At 46.0% G+C, this 23758-nt stretch overlaps 1 pseudogene; it reads left to right on the forward strand.

Moving 5' to 3' along the window:
• The first annotated feature begins 325 nt into the window (after nucleotides 1-325).
• The window catches only part of LOC144149776 (uncharacterized), a 32323-nt pseudogene continuing 8890 nt past the window's right edge, over nucleotides 326-23758 (forward strand).

Genomic DNA, 23758 nt, shown 5'->3' on the forward strand with positions numbered 1-23758 from the left:
TTCGAAGAAAGAAGCCCAAAGACGGCGAAAAAGGAGTTGGTCGAAGTCATTCGCAAAAATAAACAAAGATACAAGAGCGAATAATAGGGACAAAATTGCATTGTAGCAGAAAAGAATTCGTTAGTAGGTATCGCCCGGCCTGTGTTTTCCAACCACTTCTACAGACGTAAGTCCCCTGTAGAATGTATCTCTCTAACTGTGCCTCAAAAAACGAGACACAACTACCTGCTCAGTATTCAGTAATTGATTTCGTTTGCTTTCCGTAGTCGCAACCTCGCGAAGACGAAGTAGAAGACGCGGAAAAGTAAAGGACAAAGCAGACCTAATGCCCACCTTTCGCAAAGTTGTGCTGTTCTCCTACGGCATCCTTATAGTGTCCATATGGTCCACGTTCCTTCTGACCGATGCGCAGGGTCTCAACACGTCCATGAACGCGGAGTTCTGGTAAAGCTGCCCGGGTCCCCTGAAGCCGAGGCCTGGAACCTCCCATAGGCGTGCGGCCAACGCTGTGGCACGAACTAGGTTCACCTCACCATGTCGGCACTTCCTCACCCGGACATCAAGGCGTGCTGAACGAGGTCGACGTCTGCTATGATACCTGTCTCGCGGACAAGGTCCGCTGCGTTGCCGATTTCCACGAGTGCCTGAAACGCGTCTGCCACACCAAGGCAGCTGCCAGGGACTGGTACGAGTATACGACGCAGCTTTTCGCCACGATGATGCGTAAACTGGGCTGCGAGTTTTTCCTGGAATCTCAGAAAGACGCCTGCTTGTGCAAACGCACGAATGAACTTTGACCACCATCGTCGTCGAGCTCGTGATGCCAGAGCTGGTTGATATGCGTCGAGCGTTATGTTGTAGTTCTCCTTATTTCAATTTGATGATGAATACTGTCGCCCCACCCCACCCCTGAACTGAAGCATCCAGACATATCAGCGGAGCAAGCCGGACTGCATGTCTTACCCGAGACGCGGCAATACTCACGCAATTTATTTTTCAGCAGTACCACTCGCGTGAGCATAAAGTAGCAACATGCGCCTCTGTTTTATTGTTCTCTGAGTCAGTTTACCCTAATGACATACGTGAACGCATTACCGGTGCTAGAAAAAAAATGCCACTGAGAAGGCAAAGGTTTATAAAGTATTCAATACTGTGTGTACTTATTCAAATGCAAGGACGTTCCGGCTGCTCAGAAACGATGCAGGCAAGCTCGAATTAAGGCTACTTGATCTGGGTTCCGGCTGGCGCTGTGTCGATGAACCACGGAGCAGCATGTACCCTGGAGGATCAGCGCAGAGGCCGTTGTTCTGCCTTCAAGAAAAATTTCATACAAGCCCTCGGCGAAATCGTGCACAATAGTTCAGGCCCATAATATTTTTATTCTGCGGCAGTACCCACCAATGCTTGTGGGTGTTCCAGTGTAACAACGGGTGTAATAGATATGTAGTTACCCGTAACGGACGTAATTTTACTAGCCCACTCACAATCGCGCGTTCATGTTTTTTTCAGCACTGTTAGGAAGTTGCCATCTCACCGCTGCCTACCATTTGTTGCATACAGGAAGGCGTCCCCGATCCGGGCTCCGTCGCCTCCGTCATGCGAGGTGGCGTCGTGGTAGAGGTAGAGCAGCAAAGGTTGCTGCTTTCGTGATGACGAGAAGAAGACGAAGGAAAAGTTGACGGGATTACTGCATGGCGAGAGATGAGCCGAAGCAATAAAAGAACAATACCATTCCGGGTGCGGTTACAGTACAGGACTCGAGCCAGTGACAGCATTGATTCTCTACTTCAAAACAAATGCGGTTCTGCGCTCGGGGCCGAAAGCTAAAGGTCAAAGAAGTTGTCCTGCTTTTTGCACCCGGCGTGAAAATAGTACCGACAGTGACAACACTCATTCCAGAGTTCCTGAGGGGCCGGCCATAGCGGCACTCTTTGTGTCTGAGAGTGGGCAGAGAGGACATCTATGCTGCAGCGCTGCCTCACCTGGTCAGTTCTCAACACGCCGCGTCTGCAGAAGCCGAAGTTTGAATCACGCCGACAGCAAGGCGCCCGTGACACGGCCGTTCCCAGGCACGTTGCGGCTTGTTCGAGGTAGCTTTCTTATAAGGGTATTGTGCAAAACTTCTCAGAACGTGAGATCATAGTAGGGCGTGCACAATCCTAACAGGACCAACTGTGAATTTATTTTGTAGACACCGATAAGCAAAGGGACATGACCAGTCTGATATATGAATGGGCCTAAAACATAAGAATTTTCCCATAAGGTCATTTTACTGTTTCACAGCGTAACCTATACCTATACAACCCCCACCCCCGCCAACCAATTGAAACACTGGGCACATAATCCTTGTTTTCGCTCTTGATAACTATGTCTCAAACTGTAAGACTGAGCCATTTTCTCTGTTCACTGCCGACACTTACGTCACCAGATATACTGCTGCAAGTGCGAGCGATCCTACATAGTTTTTTTTTCACCAATGTGTGTTCACCTTTATCCCATAGTTTCTCACTCGCGACGCATCGCTGTTTTAATGTAAAATAACTAAGCTTCGAGATAATTCTGACATTTCGATTGTAGAAACGGGGAAACTAATTCCGCTATCAGTGCTTCTTGAGAACTCTTATACCAGTTCCCAGTGTAATACGCGTTTCTCTTGACCATTTGTGTCCTCATGGGTGACCCTGCAACTTCACTAAAACCCCTGTGATGGCATCACAGTGGTGGTGGCGGATGCTGCTTGGTGGCGGATGGTGACGGGACCCTGTGAAGAAATTTTTTACCTGATTGTAATTGATTTTTCAATATTTATCGGTTTATGCCTCCAAAAAGTAATGTGCAGAGACCTCCTGTAGGAGTTGTAGCTGGTTTGGAATGATAACCAGGATTCTTGAAGTGACGAATTTATTCGTTCGATTTGGTCATAGAACGGATTTAGGTTGTGGATATATAAATAAAGTTACTTAACTAGTCATTAAAATAAAGCATTCAACAACTCCCACCGCCTGGGCATGTCCAACCCTGTTGGTATTGTAGTACGGGTTTATTGCCGATGTGGCAAGAGTCGAAATAGGGAATAAAAAATTCACGTAACTAGTCGCCATAACAACGCATTAAACAACTCCTCCCCCCCGCGGACATGTGCTGCCCTGATTGTATTGCAGTACGGGTGTATTGCCCAAGACACAAGTTTTGATATTGTGAATCAATAAATGGTTACTTAACCAGTCGTTAATACCGAGGAACTCTATGGTTATAACGAAGCATTTAACAACTCTTCCTCCCCCCACCTGGGCATGTGCTCCCGTATTAATAGTGTAGGGCGCGTTTATTCCCAAGAGCAGGCCGCAGGGTGCTTTACGATGGCAGAGCGAAGCCGTCGGAACACACAACTGGCAACCATGCGCTCCTTTCAAGCTCTATGCTGATAATCGCATCTGTCCGGTAGATATACTCCTTCGTTCTTTCGTCTGACAGGTTCGACGGCGAATCCCCTTGGATGAGTGCCAGTTCTGTAACCGATAGCACCAGCGATCACGAAGTCAGCGCTGATGATGGTACCGTGTGGTGAGCCGGTTTGACCGGTATAACCACGAGTGTAAATGTATTCGGAAGGTTGGTCAGCGGGGGCCACTATATTCGTCCTTCTTCTGCACTACGGCGTGTTGCAATAGGCGAGTGCAAACATTTGGACTGTTTATTGGGTAGCGGCTACACGCCATTAGGCGCTCTGAACGGGCAGTAAGTAGTACCACGTACCTACCAGAAGCACGTTGTGAAACTATCGCACTCCAGGTGATGACGTAATTGTCAGCGATTTATACTACCCAACGGAATTCACTGGTACGTGCTATATGCAAAAGGGGCTTTACAGAAAAGCTTCACTACTTTCATCTGCCCGTTTCACCCCTGATGCGCAAGTTCACCTTTTGACCGCAGACACATTCTCTGCGACACACCCCTTGAAGCGCATCTCTTTATTTGCGGGGCCCGCTTTCGGCGCTGCGCACAAGGCCCCGTTTTCAGTCGTTCTACTGAACTATCGGTGGCGGCTACGTCGGGTAGGAAGCTGATAGGCAGCCAACCAGCACCGCTGCCTCCCACGCATGTGCCGCTGGGTCGCCTTGGGCTACGTGAGTCGTCTTTGTCCCGGCGAAGAGGAACGCCGCGTTCGCCGTGAATGGAAGCGACGCCTGTCATCCTTCAGTGAGCGTTGCACGGGACGGAATGGCTATGAACCGTGTTTGGCAATACATATACATCAAAGATGAACCAGGCGAAACCAAACTCAAGGAACACCATTACTCAAAGAAGTAGCAAGAAAATACCACTGGACCAGTACCTGAGTAAGAACTAAACAAAAATATAGTGATTGCGCAAAAAGTAGTTCCAAAACTGTGGCCGGATAAAGTGCACAGCGCCTGCACCCCTTCGACTAACGACGAGAGTGGTGGAACGCAAAGCTTTCTCGTGATGGATTGTTTAGATGGCCCATCTCACACTGCGAGTATGTGCTACTTCTGGAGGTACGCATCACTTTTCTAGAATACCCACAATAACTCGCAGGTGTGCCCAGTGCGATTTGGTACCTGCTGCTTGGCGTTTATTGAGCAGTTTTAAAGACGATTGTTTCTCTTGGGCTACTTAAACCCAGGCATTTTGTTCTGTCTTATGCGTGTTTGTCTGCCTGTTTGTCTGTCTGTGACTCCATTCAGTCAGTAGGCCAAAGTAAAACAATGCCTCCGCAATAGTCTTATATAGTCGGAGGTAAATCTGCCCGTCTAAGGCGGTGTAATGTGTGTACTTATCAACATTGTTGAAGAAGAACAAGACATTACGCAAATATAAGACAACAAAGTAATACAGAAGTGATATTTGCAGTGTTCCTTTATAAGAAGTCATACATGCTTGATTTTTGCAAATAAATACTTCATAAACTGCAGAAAAAGAACCACTCCGCCGTCGCCGGCGGTCGCCCGCGCCACAGTATCTTCTTGCGGCGTTTTAAGGAATCAACCGGCAACAGTTACGAAGGGTTCCACTATATAGGTTCAACGTTCTGTTTGCAACGCATGCGGAGTAGGGAAACGCGGTTCTATAAGCGTTGAAGTACGGCGCATCGATTCGCGCTCTTCTTCGCCGCACGGCAGCGTTGGCATCGAGACACCCGGACTGGAGCGGTGGAACGCGGTAAATTTAAAATGATTTAGGCAAACCTTTGACGTTTCTACCTGGAAAGGAATGGGACAGAAGAGGAACAGCATCAGAGGTGAGCGGGAAAGCTAAGTGATGCATTTACGGGGCAAAAGTCGATAAATACTATCATCTTTTGTCGACAGTTGCAACGAAAGGAGCAGATACGCGGCCATTTTTTTAGTGGGTGCCGGTTTGCGGTGTTAGACCCGAAAATGTGAAGTGAGGCCTAAAGCCCTAATCGTCAAAATGGGAAGCTGCACAGAGTGTATTGTGACTAGCAGCCTTCGGGCCCGCAGAGCAACGTCATTCTTCTTTGTGACGGATGCTTCGGTTGTTGTTTCTAGACAGGTTCAACCATGTCAAAATGAAGCGATGAGCATGGTTTTTTTCTCTTAAGCCACGATCATTCATCATCATTGTCAGAGAAAGTTTACCTTCCCGTAGGGCGAATTGGCATACGACGACATCAGTCAGGGCACTAAAGCTGCGCTTTAAAATGTAGAACACGTTTAACCGAACATTGAATACTTCCGTACATAATTCTTACCTCCACTAGGCTTCTTCATATTTGTCCTTTGCTGGATGCTTATAACGAGGACAGATTTCGAGCTCCGTCTCTATAGACTGCTTCTTCCCAGTCATATTACCACGTTGGCAGTTCTTCCTCATCACAGGCTCGTTTATTAATGCAGAATCTGCGCGATAACTTCCATGGACACCGGGAAAGGAATAAAGGTTAGTGCGTATGTGTCGTTCACGCATTGTACAGAAGGACACTTGAATAGCTGCTCTGGATCTTCAAAACTCCCTTTGCTAGAATTTCTGACCAGAAAAAAGTAATTTTTCATTCCCAAAACCATTTTGCAGCCAACCTCATTTTAACCGAACACGCTGACAACAGCGGCGACAGTACGTAAAAGCCACATATCATCAGCCGCGCTCACGGCTCTGTTGGGGCGCCATGCGGTGCGAGCTCTGCAGTTGCACAATTGGCATCACCGCTACCTTCAAAAACAATCTCGTCACGCCGAGGCGGCGGTATAATACCGTATAAACTTTCATGCGCCATGGGCAAGGCAAAGGTAAGCTCACGGCACACTCACCACAACTCCTTTTTTTACCCTGTTTTTCTAACTAGCGTTCTTTGCTGGTATCGATCCTGCGCAAATATTTCCTTATTCAGGGTTCACGTTATAGTTTCGGGTATTCTAGTTTTGGGAACGTGTGTTATGGTACTTTGATTGTGTGCATTATTGGCAGTTGCCGAATTCCCGAGTACTCATTTTTGTTCTTAGAACCTTGGTAGGAAGGAGCACCCTTCGGCCGGTTTTCATTGGTAGCCTCTGGCTATTATAAATATTATGCATAAAACAGTTCCAATTTGCCCTGAAAAGTTGCAATATTGCTTGTGCCAACCCATCTGATGGCTACAGGCACGGTGACACTGATTCCAAATTTTACTGCGTAAGGGAATCACCACTAGGATGTCATATGGACACTTGAACCCTGCGAAGTGGGAATCGTATGAGCACGCGCCCATTTAGCCTCCTGCAGGCTGTCTGTCTAGCCTCTGTTACGAATCGTCCCGCCATAGTGCTTAAAGCTTTATGCCGCACTCCTCGGCTGTGTGGCGAATCCTCCACTACGTGCGCCTTTAGAGAATTAGCCTCCCTATTGGTGACTCGCGCTTGCAGCCGATTGACCCAAACACACCGCTACATGCCTCGGAAAGTCCGGATGTCTGTCCTCTCTCTCTCTTAATAATTGAAATTTCGGCGGTGGTAGATGATTCTCACGGTCTCAGGGCGCGCCGCTACTACCGGCCGCTCACGAAATCGCGAAAGAGCGTTGTGCGTGTCTGTACCGCTAGTGTCGTGTGCAGAATGGAAGCAGTACGCTTGTTCGACCGTTCGCGCTTTGGGTATAAATACCCCCCCCCACCCCACCAAGCGCTTTAGTACATCCCTGTTTGAGCAGTAAATCAATGCTGTCCCTCTGCTCGACTCCTGCAGTGTAACCTCGCCCGCCGGGGCTTTGATCTTGTCTGACTTCGGCTCATCTCTCGCGATGCAGTAAACAAGTTAAATTTGCCTTCGACTTTTGGTCTTCTTCAAGGCAGCAACACTGGGTGGCTGCTCGCTTCACCACGCTACTTCCCGCATGACGGATACGTTAGAGCTCGGCTCGGGGACGCCAGCTCATATGCAACACCGGGCAGCGGGCTACGCGAGTGCTCTGAGGCGCAACAGGCCACGAGAGGGTGCGCTCAGAAAACGCGGACTAGAATGGAAATAGGGGACAACACATCACTCGAACCCAATTGCGCAGGACTGCGCAACGTGAGGGCCACTTTGGCCTCTCGTCTTTTCTTGGGCCCAAGTTGGCCCTAAATAAAGGCCGTTCTTTCAATCGTCCTTCTTGTGAACGCCGCAATATCCGGTTCAATGCGCATTTAAAATAGGCTTAAAGCGATAGCGACGCGGAATCCATTTGTCAGAGGATTTCGCACGCGTTTCTTTGTCGTTCGTACGTGTTGTCCTTTGGTCAAGCCTGACGCCAGATGTTCGTAAATACAAGGCTATTAGTATTAACTGTCCGGCACTATCTGGAGGAAAGATTGCAGGCTTCCTTTGGTTGTCCTCGCGCTTTGATCTCACAATTTCCGTTCTCTCTTATATTTCCTTCTCCACCGGACGTCCCCAACAGGTTCCTCCGCAGTTTGCCAGTTCGCGGCGCTGCTCTCTACCAACAGACGCGGCATTTATAGAAAGGGGAGTGACGTAACAACACGTCACCCCGCTGAATGGCCTAGGGAATGGGATCTTTTACACGACGTCTGGTTGATGTGATGTGCGGCTCACGGACAGTGTAGCCTGCTCTTGGCGGTCCCGGCTCGGCCGGGACCGCCAACAAAGAAAAAAGAACAGAAAAGGAGCTAGAAATAGAATTTAAAAAATGGAAGAAGAACAAGTTCCAAGGATTGAATTCTCGCTAAACGAGCACACTTTCTAGGTGACGTGAGCGCACTTTACGTGACATTATAAATTAATGTGTTCAAATACAGGAATAACAAAATGATTGACGTGGCATCAGTCAGCGTGGATTATGCGTGTATCTTGGAATACAAAAAAAAATAAAATCACTTTTTTCTTTCATAACACATACAATTTTTACATTCTCCCAACAACTGAGCAGAAAAATTCAGGGAAGAGCCATGGCCGCCTTCCGTACGTCGCAGCGTGCGGGGGGTAGTCGTTCTGGTATGAACGTTTTGCAGGAATCTGTCTCCGAACCACGCCGCTAGTCAAAAACGAGAAACCTGTCGTAATACCCGACGCAGTAAAAGCATCGGTATGTTCTGAAAAAAGACTCTAGGCGTTATAGACGGTATTCATTCAAAAGTTTAGCGGGAGATTTTCTTCGCTTGGCCACACTGAAAGCCGCCATGTCTGTGGCCACTGTGCTAGCGCATGCGCTGTGCGCCCACATCTCGAAAAAAAAACACCGGTGTTCCATTTATCGTATGCCGCGTTTCAACCCAATTATCGGTAGTGGCGTCAAGAGATATATTATTAATCGCATTCACAATATATGGTGGCGCTCTACCTGCCATCAATAACTTCGCATCACCGGGGAATGAAACCGCGGCAGCGAACGGCCGGAACGGCGCGCAAAAGTCCGACACTGCAGTTGGCTGCCGCCGTGGATGCCCACGCAAGTGCACCCGCACGTTATCCACGACTTTCTCGGGTAAGTTCCCTCTAATACATGGTTGAGCACAAAAACCGAATAATTTCTTTGGAGACGTGTTTCACGCGTACGCCGATTTAGCGATGGTAGCGAACGCGAGGCCGCTTCCCGAGCCGTGCTGTAACCCGAGCGCTGACGGATCGCAAGCGCCATTTGAACAAATCCCTCGAATTTGGCTTCCGTACGGCAACATTTTCTGCATATGCCTTCGGGCGATCGCTTTTCCGCGAGCATACGCGTGACTTGGTCTATCGCGACGCAGTCGCACGCATACGTGGGCTCTAACGTTTTTACCGCTCTACCTACTCGTGCACGCCCCCGTGTGCCAACATGTTTTCAAATAAATTGGAATGAAAACGTAGGCAGGCAGCAATGCGCCACCATCAGCTTCGCAGTCACCAGTCGTGGTCGCACGCTGGATGCCTTGTCGGTTGTTCGTACGAGGGATAAAAAACAGGCGCGCTCTTGTTTTTTATTTAAATTACGGCAATCACTGACACTGGCAATCACTGACATCACTGAGATTTTCTTCAGACTCCAATTCCAGAGAAAATCTGCTGTTGCAGTGACCAACCAGTTCCGCTGGTGCCGTGTTGATTCAATGCGCAAGTCTTCACGCAGAAAATTTCTAGGACCCAGATTTCGTAAGTACCTTAATTTGAGGAATGAAAAAAAATTGGGCGTTTTAATTAGTGAACAAAGCGGAGTAACGCTAGTTCCATCTTTGCCTCGTTCCTTTTAACTGCGCTATTTTTACTGTGCACCTAAAAACACCCGGTTATTCCTCCCTCCCCCTCTGTGCTTTTACTACATAGATGCATTTATTACATGGAATGGCGAGTTGATTTTTAAGCAATTAATGCCTTGGGCACAGATGGTATCTAGCATGTTACTTTATGCACCATTCTTTTTTAAGCCACCAACCTTCCCAACCGGCAAGCAGACCATTCATATGCTTGGAGGCTCTGTTTTCACCATCCTTGCGTCTGCACATATGTGTATTTGTTAAACGTTGCCTGCATACCTTCTAGTGCAGACTTCATATTGGAAAAGCGGCAACTGGCCACAGTTGCCGCTTTTCTAATGGAGGCGAAAGCAGAAATGCCCATGTTCGAGATTTTAGCACACGTTAAACGATTCCCAAGTGGTCAAATTAACCTTAGTCCCTCACTACGGTGTGCCTCATCGCCTGTGTAGTGTCGTGTGTTAAACCTCATAGTCAATCAAAGTGTTCGTACAAACCTTCTACAAAGCAATCACAAGTCGTTTTCAACTTTATGTGGTCACTGGTTGTAAGACTATGTAAGACTGTGTAAGGGACTCTTGTAAGACTGTGCATCGCAGCATGTTTAAGTTCACATGTTACTACTCACTCTTGCAGGTCTGAAGCATGAGATCAACCACTGGCTCTCAACAGCCACTCCTCCAGTCCGGCGAAGTCAACAAAAAGCCATCCAGCCACCACTAGGCACACAAGGCTGCAGAAAAAACTTGGCGTAGCGTATGCATGTTTCTGGACTATTTTTGCTTCTGTTAAGAAGTTAAAGTTTATTCATCCTGTGTTGCTTTTCAGTTTGAGTTGTACAACTTTTTTTGATGTTGATTATGCATTTTCGTGTTGAAACGTATAAAAATGTGCAGTGCCAAAGGGACACTGCACCTCCAAGGCAAACTTCATTTTAGATTTTTTTATCCTTCCCCTCCGTAAATGCTGGCATCATTACAGGAGTACTTGTCGAACGTTTTGATGTGTGGGTGTTTGCGTCTGTCGCGAATGCAAGATGGTGTGCCACTGTCCCTTAAAGGGGCTGGACCTAACCCACTTCTGATAGTGATGAAAAGCATGTCATAGTCTTCACATAAGCCATATGGTGGCATATTCTTTAAATACGTGTGAACATCCACTGCCTGACTACACTTTCCGTCCCAACTTTCAGCCCCTCATCTGTGCTAGTAAACATCCTACGCGAGGCTGACCCCTTTGCTAAGCTGCACAGAAAAAAGGTCAACCCCACAGCTCAGCCAATTATCAGCAGCGGACAATCCTTGTGAATCCCCAGGTGCTGTCAAGTGCACAAATAACTCCACCATGTGCTCCACATGGTGGAGAAACGAGCCAAGAATGCCCCAGCAACACATCAGTGATGGCCTCCCAGATGGCCGATAGGATTCTCCAGGTACAGCGCGAAGGGGTTTTGAACCCCCTCCCCCGAACATTTTACTATGCTGCACATAAGCAAGTGCTAGCATTCGTTTTGGCAAGGCTCCTTCCATTCCCCCATACCTCCATACACCCCCTACCCATAAAAGTATTTCTGGCTATACCAACAGTTGATGGACTGTGAAGAATGAGCACCCTGGAAAGAACTAAAGGAGGTGTTTCAGGTGTGCATTTGGAGGTTGTCAGGTGACACATTGTTGAGTCGAGTTGATACGTGCAGCATACCACGGTAGCAATGCACCAAGCATGTGTGATCCTGCATTCAAGGCCAGTGCACTGCAGGCGTATTATTAACTGCACTTGCATTGGGTCAAATTAAACTACGCAGCTGTTGAGAAAAACAATGGCGAGTACTCACGGGAGCAAAACTCTAGATTAATGCAAGCAGCAGCTGAAAGGCATTACATGCTACCACATGAATAAGTGCCTCCTGCCAAGAAGGCACTGGCTGTACGGCCTAGTTTAACAGTACGATGTTCATTTCGTGCTTGTTGCTTTGGCTACATGTGGCTTCGGCCTTGTTGAAGCGTTTTAGCGATTAGCGGTCAGTAATGCATTGAACGTTTTTTTCTTGACCTCTGATTGGGACCTTAAGGGAGCAATGAAGAGAAATACAACTTCGTGTAATTTGAAAGAACTAGAATTCAGTATCTCACTCAGCTCCATTACAGCCCCAAAAGATGTTTTGTTAACGAAAAAAAGCAAGAATTATTTAAAAACTTTTATATTTTGCGCCACAGTGACGTGTTATGAGCAAGAATGACGTCATACGGGCCAACAGTAAAACATAATTTTCAGTGCGTTAACTGCTAGTTAGCATTCAAGTGATGCGGTAAAATGGAACTAGAGGCCCCATTACAGACGTCCAGTCATGTGTCGTCGCGACAGGCCAGTTAGGCGGCCGCCAATTGCACAAACAAGGTTCCGTGACGTCACAGAAAAGTTGCGGAAAATTGGCTTCACAGGTTTTCTTTAATATCTCCGTTATTTTTTTTTTTGAAGATTGCGATAAAATTGATATCATTGTTATCGGGACTAAGCAGTCTTTCCAATGAACCCAACTTGTATTTTGTCTTCATGGCTCCCTTAAGCATGCGACAGACTTCATTAAAATCAAGTCCTAGCACTTCGGGATTTACACTCTATGCGCAGATTGTGAATATCGGTGAAGGACAATAGAAAGGCGCAGTAAAAAATTCTTTAGGGCCTCATCTGGGGAGAGTGACCATTTGGGCTCCTTTCCTTGGTTGCAGCAAAGCCAAGGGAATGAGAGCTGTGGACCGGCGACCAAGGACAACTCCACCCGGAGCTGGGATTGTGTGCGCTGTACGTTGCGTCGTCGGCTGTCGAGCACTGAGGGCTAAAACCACCAAGGACAGGCGGCATTATCCATGCCAACAGAATCAACCTAAACAACAAGGTGAGCTGGGCAGCTACGGTCTCCAACGGGAAACACACTCAGAGACACATGGTCCCCCAGAGTCAATACACTCGCGGCAGACATTCCGATTCATGCTCAGAAATTAACAAAATCCATCACAAGCTTGAGTCCATTATCGTTGGAAAAAAAAGTTCTAAAAGCAGCCCTAACTCAACTTAAGGGACTCGACCCAACTGTCAACCCCGCCTCTTCCAAAACGTCAGACCAGCATCTCAGGCCATCGTTGACTCCAGCGGGTTACCGACCTTGGGGTCCTCAGAAATTGGGTCCGCAGATGCGACGGACAATTCTCCATCTGGCTCTACTCAGTTAAAACACTGGGACAAGAAAATTGGCCTTGGCAAACCCCCTTGCTTCGGAGGAGCGAGATGAGCGAGATTACTTTGGGAAATAAATCGCCCATTTCTCCCGCATTCGTTTGTCTGAGTTATAATGTTCCGTGCGCGTTACAAATGGAGGTGCAAGTTTTTTTTTTGTTTTTTTTTGCCAGGAAAATTGGGAGCGCGTTAGAATCGGGGGCGCGTTAGAATTGGATAAGTACGGTAGCTCAGAGATTTCCCGCCGCGCGAACTTCGTCGTGAAAGTTCGCTCCACGTATTCCAGCCTTTAGGCATCCCAGCAATCTCTGCGGAAAAGCATGTGTGAGCAAAGCCGGGCAAAGCACGTGTGGCGGTGCGAAGCATTCGCATGCTCGTAGGGCTCGCTGCCCATTCCACAAAGTTGCAAATGCACGATGGATACCACCGCGCTCCCCGATACAAGAGAGCAAAACACACACACACACACACAAAGGGGAGGATATGACGTAAATGTCATGTGACTTCCTTCGTACTGTGCTCACTCCGCTTTTCAAGCGGGAGCAGATCGCACTGCTCCCAACTGCTCTCAGAGCACCGAAAGTGGTCTCGCACTACCACTGGATGACGGTGCTCCTACTCCTGTTCGACCACTGAAACACGCCTGCTCAGGAGAGAGCACTTTCAGAGTGCTTTTGAGTGCTCCTCCTCTCCCAATGGAATTCGCCATAAGTGTCATTCCCTATCAGTTTTGTAGCACGGACAAAGAACTACTGAACGTTATTCAGGATCTTCATTATGCAAGCTGAGCTGCCAAGGTACTGCCCCCCTACTCGAGCCGGAATAATGTCCTCCTCAACATTACTTCGGGCAAGGTACACGGCTGCCATTACGGCCCTTTGCACAAAACAAAATGTGCTTTTAGGCAAAACCACATCAGGAACAAATGCTTGTAATCTAGGTTATGACTTTTTGGAAGCCCTCACTCGTTAGCTCAATATGTGTTGGGATAGAGGCCACATTCCGAAACAGTGGAAAAGAGCCAAAAATATTTTCTTCCCTAAACCGGAAAAAAGCTTACGATTGAAATTCTCCAGCCGTTATCTCTCATTCCATGCGTGGGAAAGGTTTTGAACATGGAGGAAAACTCTCTTTCTGCATACCATGATCGGTTTCAGACGTACACTTTCTACAAAGGTTAAGGCAGCACGAGCTTTAGCTAACAGCCAAGCAAGGAGTCGCATTTTAAGCACATTGGACATTAACCTTCCTTGCAGCACGACTTTACAAGTAGCTATTCCTACAGCGTTGAGATTGCATCCTCATTCCCCCTCTTCTCGTGAAACGCACCCCAATTACAACGACGAGCGACGATAGGCCAGGGCCCAAGCTCTGCGGAAACGCTAAGCTAAATGTGAGGACGTGGTTTACAGGGACGCTGCCAACTATTTTCGTCTCGACGTAGTATTAGTTGCTGTAGTCAATAACCAGGGAAATTCCATTGCCTCTGGCCCGCTTCATACCCCAGTGGTGTATGAAGCAGCAGCCATTGCACTGGCAATGGTGGCCTTCACAAAAATCAGAACAGTAAAAAAATTCAGGGAAGCTTGCGCTCACGTGCAAGACTTGATCATTGACGGACACAAAGTTGAGTTTTAGTGTCGTTGTGGTGCCGTGGTTGACGCCGGCGGGATGGCATTTCATTACCTTACGTTGAGCAACGCCAGAGTGAGCTCGTCGTTTTGGTCGACGTTTTCTTGTGCCGCCCTGTAGGCATGACTTATCGTCTCTAGCAGATGCTTTGCACGCCGAGCCTGTCGAAGCACACCGGCCTCTTCCTTTCCTCGGCCATGCCAACTATCTGCGGCCTATCCACTATTCGCGACAAACTATGCACACGTATCAAGTCACGCGAGCATAAATGGTGTGCATTTTTGTAGTATTTTAATAGCTGTGGACACCATACAGAAACGATTTGCTCAGCAGCATCGCTGTTAATTAAAACCTGCAAGTCTGCAATCCAAAATTTCTCCCGAGGGCAGATCTCTGAAGAGGCGTCCGTACCTCTAACTTTTGGCTTCGACCCCGAAAAACGAACCAGCAAGTTAAATCTAATCTGGACCGCTGCCCTCATGGCCAGGGCAGGCCAGGAGTGAATCCGCACACAACGCAGCTTGCGGCTTCACCGACCAAGCGCACGTCAATCTGGACGGTGGCTTCATCTTACTGTCGGGCTGGAACAGAGTAGTGTCCTACACGGATACCCCCAACCACTGTCGGCTGACCTGAGCCTTTATCCCTCCCGGGAATCTGTGGTTTGGAGACACCTCCAGACAAATTCATGTCGGAGCTTAATTGTCTACAGCTTTTGTCTACAGCAAAAAGGACAGGTAACAGTAGCTGTCCCCCCCCCCCTGCAGAGTGCCACAGGTGCCAGGAAGGAGCAGGCCTAGCACACATGCTATGTCAGCGTCCTCACACAGCCACACCAAGTTGCAGTGTTAATAGCAGTGGGAGACTGTACTGCACAGCTCCTACTTGGGGAGAGTAGAACAAGGGTAGGAGCAGTAAGCACCCTGGAACTATCATCACATCTGTCTCTGGCCCTCCAACACCTTTCAATGTATAAATTGTTCCAATTTTTACTGCCCCATTTGCTCAATTCTTAGTTCCCACCCCATTTTAATAAAAGGTGTATTGAATGTTAAATACTCCAAATCTTTCTGCATCAACCGTAAGTGCATCTATCGTAAGTGCAAGCGGCATGAATAAAAGGGGATGCTTAGAATAAAAAAAATTACAATGTAGCAGTGAGTGTGAATTTTAGCATGTTTTAGCTATGATGGGCATGTAAATTGCTTTTCAGGGATGCTGTGTGCCAGATACTAAGTTCCCTTCTATGTACACAATGTCGAGTTTTTCCCAGCAGAGTCCTGGGTATCGCGTTTACAATAGTGAAAATTCACTATCTGCTCTTTATTTTTTTTGTAGGTCTTTAAGCAAAGCCTGCAAACCTGTTAGTAGGCAACAGGTAAGTGGGCAACAACAGAAAAAGTTTATTCAGCACACAGTATGTCATTTGTGATGTCACTGCTTAAAATGATATTTGCATTTTCCTCGTGTTAAAAAATCACAGCAACTGGACAGTATCATACACAGAAAAGTGTTGAAACAGTTCAAAGAAATAGGGATTTAAAGGCATTATACAGACAGGCAATAGTTTTCTGGTAAATACACAAAGTAATGCCACACTCTTAAACTAAAAAGATAATTGAGATTGATGTGATTTCTCTAATATAGCACGTTTTAATAACAACTGAACAAGACGACGAGCTGCAAGCTTACAAAATTGCTTCACCGATGCAGTTGTTGGAGTGAAAAGAAATCTGTAAATACAGGATGCGTTGAGGACAAATGACCATCAATACCAGACGTCTTCTGCTGAATGGCAAACACGCAAAAAAAATGACTTGATACACTTAATTTACAACTAAAAACAAACAGCAAAAAATGTGAGTATAATCAGATTGCAAGGTAAAACTGACAGGTCTAAATTCCTTGACAAGTTGCAGTATTATAAAATGGTTTTACCAATGCTGCAAATATAACCCGCCGCGGTGGCTCAGTGGCTAAGGCGTTGGTGCAAGGTAAAACTGACAGGAATAAATTCCTTGGCAAGTTGCAGTATTCCAAAATGGTTTTACCAATGCTGCAAATATAACTCGCCGCGGTGGCTCAGTGGCTAAGGTGTTGCGCTGTGAAGCACGAGATCGTGGGTTCAATTCCCAGCCACGGCGGCCACTTTTCTGATAGAGGCGAAAAGCAAAAACTCCTGTGTGTGCGAGATTTCGGCGCACGTCAAAGATCCCCAGGTGGTCAAAATTAATCCAGAGTCCTCCACTACGCCGCGCATCATCGCCTGCGCGGTCTCGGCGCGGTAAACCCTACAATCAAGAATCATCAATGCTGTGAATACAGGAGGTAGTGACCAGAGTGACCACTGGTACTAGACATATCCAGTGGCTGGGTTATGGGTGCACATTAACGTTCCTGTAAATGTCTTAGAACAGGAAGTAAGGGACTGTTTCGAAGAAAATGACATTCATTGTTCATGCCCATCCCTTTAGCTGACACTACTGTGGAGAACAGGAAATTAAAAAATCCACGTGCAGTTCCACATATCATTCAACAGACTTGCAGCTACTTATTATGAAGATTTCCTGCAAACTAACAAGGGTTATGTTTACAACTATGACCAAATTTAAGACATTACTTGAAAAAGTAAAAATTCTCTGAGTCTTGTCATAGTAAATTGTTTTGTTGTTTTGCTTGCTCTGCTTAGCTGGAAAAACGTTTTAACAGATTGCAATACAGATTCTAACGCGAGTTCAGCATGTTTGTTCCAATTCTCCAGGCTCTTTCGAAATAAAGTGGCATCGCAAAGGTGGTCAGTCTCGTATTTTACTTTCCAGAGTACCTAGGCCTGCAGTCCTTGCAAAGCCAGTTTTTCTTTTTTGGTACACACTTTAGTTTAGTGCATGCAAGGTGAAAAAAGTTTCCTTTGCAGCCTGCATTCTGGCACTCTACCATCGTTCCCGATCTGGTGCCACCACAAAAGCAGAACCCCACGTCTTTGTCCTCGCCCCCCTTTGGCTGTTGCCCCATCTCTGTCCAGTATTTGAAGAAGATCTCTGGAAGCAGCACTTGCTCAAAAAACTGCTGGCATTTGTTCACAATCTGGTTGCAAAAGGCAGAGTCAAACTGTATCCTTTCAATGTGGCAGTCTTGTACTGTCCACACTACAAAGTCATAGTAGCGCAGCCCAGCGGCAAACATCTGTAGCTGCACCTGATAGAAGTACTGATGCCCTCGGTTTAGTTGAAGGCGGCCACCTGAACCCTGGGTCAAAATACCCTGCTTCCCGCTACAAACGTCTGCGACACATTGTGCTGTGTAAGGGCACTTGATCTCGAGTGCACCCTTGCCACAGCACTCGCAGGAAATCACCCCATCAGTTGATGCCGCCTGGAAGGGGTACTCGGAACAGATGTGCAACCCAGATGCTGTGCACTCAAAGTTGATGTGAGAATATGACACAGTTGACACATACTGCCTCCTGGCTACATCTTCCTTGGAGTGCCGCCATTCAGTTGCCCGATAGGAAAAGGTAGAAGCCTCCGGGTAGCACATCCTCTTGACGAGACTTAAAGATGGTTGCGTCAGTGAGGTGTGGCATGCAACTCGAGCGTTGGATGTGGTTACTCTTCCTGCTCGGAAAGCAAACCATGTGGTCGATTTGGCTTGCTCTCTTGTTCCTTTCTCAACAGCACGGCAAACCTGCACATTAATAATAAGTACCCAAAGCTGTAGCAAATTTTCTCGCTGTCAAACTAGTCTTTTCTTTTTTTTAACATTTCTGCAACAAGCTGGTTTTTTCCGCAACTTTTAGCAAGGGTTTTATTGACAACCAAGGAAGCCAAGAACAGATGGTGGTGCCTGATTGATTGCATGTATAAGGATAAGCTGAACATAGTAGTCCAAAGCAAGCATACCTCGTGTATGAAAAGCCAGATCATTATTCTGCGTCAATATTGTTGGTTATGATACCAACAAAATAAACTTTAAGCACTTGAATAACATGACCTCTGCGCTTGCAACATCCCTATCACTGCCTACCACTTAGTGCATTCATGCCCCGACAACCCTAAACTCTTCCTCAACCCATCTCCTGAGCAGTGCGAGTCTGTGCGTACCAGCTCAGCTCCGGAGCAAAAACAAGCTATGGTTGACCGGGCACCGGAATCACCACGGACTCCTGGACTTGGGAGGATGACCGCTACCCGTCTTACTCATTTCCCTTTACGATAAATGAATGTTTATCTCCCTCTCCCTTGGGTGTCAGAATTATTTATACTTCTTTCAAGAACTACTTTCATCACTGCATTATTTTGGCTTCTCCTGGAGCACGAAAAATCGTGCAACTGTTCCCAGTCACTTGCACTGTTTTGTTGCTCACTTCAGCCTTGAGGGGTCTATTTTAACCCTTTCAGCCCTGAATTTTTTCTTTCTGTATGAAAAACATTTTAGGTGTGTTTTCTTTATTATCTGGATGATACAAGCTTACAAACTAAAAATTGAGCTTCTAATGCAAGTATTTAGCTATTTACAGGCATGACATTTAATTAGGTAATCAGGTAATTAAAATTAAAATTTTCAGAAAAAACTGTGTTTTTGCTTGTTTTCATAAATGTTCTAAAGCTGTGAGCCCACACACAAAAAACACGGCTGGTGGTGCAAGTAGTTTTAGATTTTCAGCTATTTCATCGAACTGGGACTTCGGTCCTTGGGGTCGCACTGACGCCAGTTTGGTACTCCCTGCAACGCCTTCCTCTTTCTACCAATCAGCTTTAGCAAAAAACGAACAATGCTGATATCTATCGATCGAGGCATTCTTGGAGAACTATTTCCCAGAAAACTAGCTGTTTTGGTTTTGATCTCAAATTGCTAGAAATTTTTTGGTTCATGTCCTAAATATAGGACGCCAGGGCCGAAAGGGTTAAATAAAATAGTTCGGATTCTGCCAAGCAGGCTGTTGATGTGCTCTTGGCCAGTAGCTTTATTTTCCTACTCTTAACAAGTAAACTTAAAAAAACTGAAACCTATATCCTGTTTCAGGAAGGGGATGTAGTAGCATTTAATTGCTTCTTCAGTCCATTTTCTCTGACACTGATCGGTGACACAGCATCGACCAGATATCTAATTCTACCAACGTGAGCCCAATTTTATTGGTTACGAGGGCATCGTTTCCATGCTTCTCAACCTAAAGCTAAATCACTTGCTCAATTTCTGGTAATTATCTTCCGCACTTCCTTCCGTTTTGGCGTTGTACCCACGGCGTGGCGGATTGCACGTGTCGTCCCAGTCTTTAAAAAGGGTGGTCGCGCCGTTCATACAAATTATCGCCCGATTTCACTTATCAGCTCATGCTGCCAAATCATGGAGCACATTCTTTCGAACTACTTGACTGATTTCTTGAACCAGCACAATATTTTAACTCCATTTTAGCACGGCTTCCAGAAAGGTCTTTCAACAACCACCCAGCTTGTTAGGATCGTGCACACATTCTCATCAATTGTCGATCAGTCAGGCCAAATTGATGTCATTTTCTTAGATTTCAGCAAAGCATTCGACCGAGTTTCACATTCAGGCCTTTTATGTAAACTAAATCAGATCAAAATTTTCTATCAGCTAATTAATTGGATTGCCTCGGATCTAGAAATGCGCAAGCAATTTGTTGACAAAAGTAGTAATATTTCAGAAAACATCCCAGTAAACTCAGGAGTACATCAAAGAAGCGTCCTAGGTCCATTGTTATTTTTGTTATATATCAATGACATAACTGCATGTGTCGACGAAGGCATTGGTATTCGTCTATTTGCCGACGATTGTCTTTTATATTCAGCTGTAAATTCTAGCAATGACCAAACTACTCTAAAATAACAGCTTAAATGTCATAACTAACTAGTGCGACACCTAGGATATGAAGCTAAATCACGATAAGACAGTAATGATGCGAATAACTAATAAAAAAAGTCCTAGTTTATACCAGTACTTAATTAGAGGCGTCCAAATATCCCAAGCTAGCAGTTTTAAGTACATTGGTATCACATTTACTAGCAACCTTACGTAATCAACACGCATAAATACCATTTGCACTTCAGCCCAACGTGAACTCGGTCTTTTGGGGCACAAAATCAAGAATTCACTGTCCAATGTCAAGACCCCTTCCAAGTCCAAGACCCCTTCTAGAATACGCAGCTATTGTTTGGGACACTTACACAAGAACGGACATCAATAAACTCAAGCGAATTCAGAAACTTGCTGTACGTTTTTTTTATAACTGTTACCGTCGTAATGATTCCCCAACCTATTTAATGAAACTAAACAACATAATGACACTGCAAGCTCGCCGGAAATTAGCTAGACTTAAGTTTCTCTACCTACTCTGGAACCCCGAATTTCTACTTGATCCTTCATTGTACTTGCAGCCTCTTTAATCCCGGCCAACCAGGAACTATCACCCCCTAAAATTCACTCCGATTTTTGCTCGCACAAAGAACTACAAACACTCTTTCTTCCCTCGTACTATAAGTGAATGGAATGCGCTGCCTACCGAAATGTTTGTCAAGAAATGCACGTTCCTTCATTGAACGGTTACAAGATTAGTTCTTTCACTAGATTTGTATAATGACCCTTCACCCCGGCCCCCGCCCCTTTTTTTCTTGCTTTTTTTCTCTGAGGTGTTTAATCATACGCGCATGTTTTGGTGTTTTCCCCCCTTGCCTTTGCATTTTTGTGCAATGCACTTCTCTATGTTTACTCTTGATGTGTATTTTTATCTCAATGTAGCAATTCATGTACACCCCCACTCCTGCTTGGGCCACCTGTGGCCTGCAGTATTGAATAAATAAATAAATAAATAAATTTGTTGGTGATATATAAGCACTTACATCTTCTTCAACAGCAAAGCTCGCGGAGAACTTCTGGCCCTCTTCAATTACGGCATCCCGTTCTTTTGCACAACCTCTTGACAGGCCTCCAAGTACAGCTGAAGAGTATCTGACGGTAGTTGGTATGAATTCGTCGTTGTAGCCTTCAGTCACTGAGAAGATGGCTGCCCTGCTGTTGGCATCCTATCAGCCAAGCTAGAAATGCCGGCTTTCACTAGGGGGAAATCGCAGTTATCGCCTTGGGACGTCCAAAATACTCGAAAATTGGCTAATGTCCGCATTCATGTAGAACGGGTGATTGGGCTACTTAGAGGACGATACCGAATCCTGTCAAGCACTATTCCAATTGATCTCGTGACTTTGAAGCACAACGAGAGGCTCACCCAGCTAGACAAAATTGTAGCTGTCTGCGCAGCTCTAGCAAATCTGAGCCAGTCAGTTGTTCCATTCGAATAGGCATTTTCCAGCAAGCCGTGTGCATCAGTTTGGCTGAGACAACAATGTCTAGCAGTTTCCCTTATTGTGTGGGAAATAGGTGGGTGAGGCACACCGTAGTGTAAGGCTCCGGATTAATTTTGGCCACCTGGGGAGGGGAGGGGGGGATCTTTAACGTGCGCCGAAATCTCGCAGACACGGGCGTTTTTGCTTTTCGCCTCTGTCAGAAAAGTGGCTGGGAATCGAACCTGCAATGTCCTGGGGACCAGCAGAACAACACCTTATCCACACAGAAGTGGATGGAATGGGAATGGCTGCAATGAAATGCCAATACTGGGCTACAGTGAAAAGAGCAACAGGCATCCAATGCCACTGGTTAGAAGGCGAACATGACCATTAAGACAGCCAGGATGCAATGCATTGTTAGTGTGATGTGTAACGGGTGTGCAAAAAATGTTGTGTGGTGGGCATGTAAAATCGTTGCAAACCATGTGTATTTATTGGAAGTATGATTTAGGGACTACCTAGCGATTGGCATAACAGCACAATGCACAGGCTACTGTACCAGCTAGTCGAATTCCTGATGACTGACTTATCGATGCAATTTTTTGTTTTGCTGGACTATCTAAATGCACAGATGTTTTGGTTTTCATTGTGTGATTTGCGGTTATGTTCTGTCATGAAGATTTTAGCCCTGGTCATCTGTATGAATGCACTCTTCTGTTCAAACAGAACATTATGAGGATTTTGCTCCTGTAGACATAAAAAGCTGTTTCCTGGACTGTTGACCGACGATTTACCTCATTTCTTGGCGGTGAAAGCTTTGATGTGCCGTAATGTGTAAAATAAACTGAAGCAAAATGGAGAGACGAGCTAGATGGTTCGCAATTTCCATGAGTGAAACTTAAGCGCAAAAGTTTATCACAGGGACGAGAAAGGGAACGAGACAGGTGTAAAATAAGCCCATCTGAATTTTCCGTAATGTGAAATGCTATTCCACGCAGTGAATGGCAGCACCCATTGCCAGCTTAAAGCAATGGGAGTCTAGATGAAGACATCAAGCCCAATTTTGAACTGTTACGCTCGTGATTTTGATTCCAATGGTTTAGGTAGGTTATTTTTGGTCGGTTACCGTCGTAATGACTGTCCATTTATTGACTGTCCGTAACCACTGTCCATTTTATGCTGCTGCTGCTGCTGCTGTAGTAAACGTTCTTCAGCTTAGTTCTGTGTCTTCACAAAAAATACATGGTGTTTGTAATGCTGCCCAATGTCAGTATTTCTTTCCCTTTTTTGTCCAAACTGACATTAATTATTGTCGTCGTAGTATGCAAGTTTTAAAGAGTTGTTAATGTTTTGTGCAAAAAAAAATTGTGCATCTTAGTGACATGAGGGGTCTCAACTCACATCAGTGAGCAAACAAGCCACAGTCAAGAAGTTCAGTCCCGCATGGGAAGGTTGCAATGCAAGAAAGGCAGGGGGGAGGGGGGTGTAACAAATTGTCACCTAATGCTGCCGTTCAAACGAAACAAGTCCTTTCCCAGGCATTGTAAATATGCTTGGTCATTTCTGTATGGACTTTGGTGTCACCATTCGGGAAACATATCAGTACTGATCTCCAGGATGACTAAAATCTAGGCGCTGATATTTGTTTTACGGTGATCCTTTCATACATCAAAAGGTAAAAAAAAATCCAAAGGTCTGCAGGCCACATGTGGCCCGGGTATTTCACACCCTTGCTTTATTTTAACTGTGCACAATAGGGCATGGCTATGTGTATGAATCGTAACACAAAGAATGCAAGGTTACAAGTGGAAGCACCCACACACAAAAACCGAATTGAATGGGAAAAAATGGTGTTTCCGTGTTTTAGATGCGGAGTGTCTTATGCTCGGGGGTATGTCACTTGTTG

This window comes from Haemaphysalis longicornis, unplaced genomic scaffold (assembly GCF_048455015.1).
Source record: "Haemaphysalis longicornis isolate Haplotype H1 unplaced genomic scaffold, Haemaphysalis longicornis Haplotype H1 scaffold_8, whole genome shotgun sequence".
In the NCBI taxonomy this organism is placed as follows: domain Eukaryota; kingdom Metazoa; phylum Arthropoda; class Arachnida; order Ixodida; family Ixodidae; genus Haemaphysalis; species Haemaphysalis longicornis.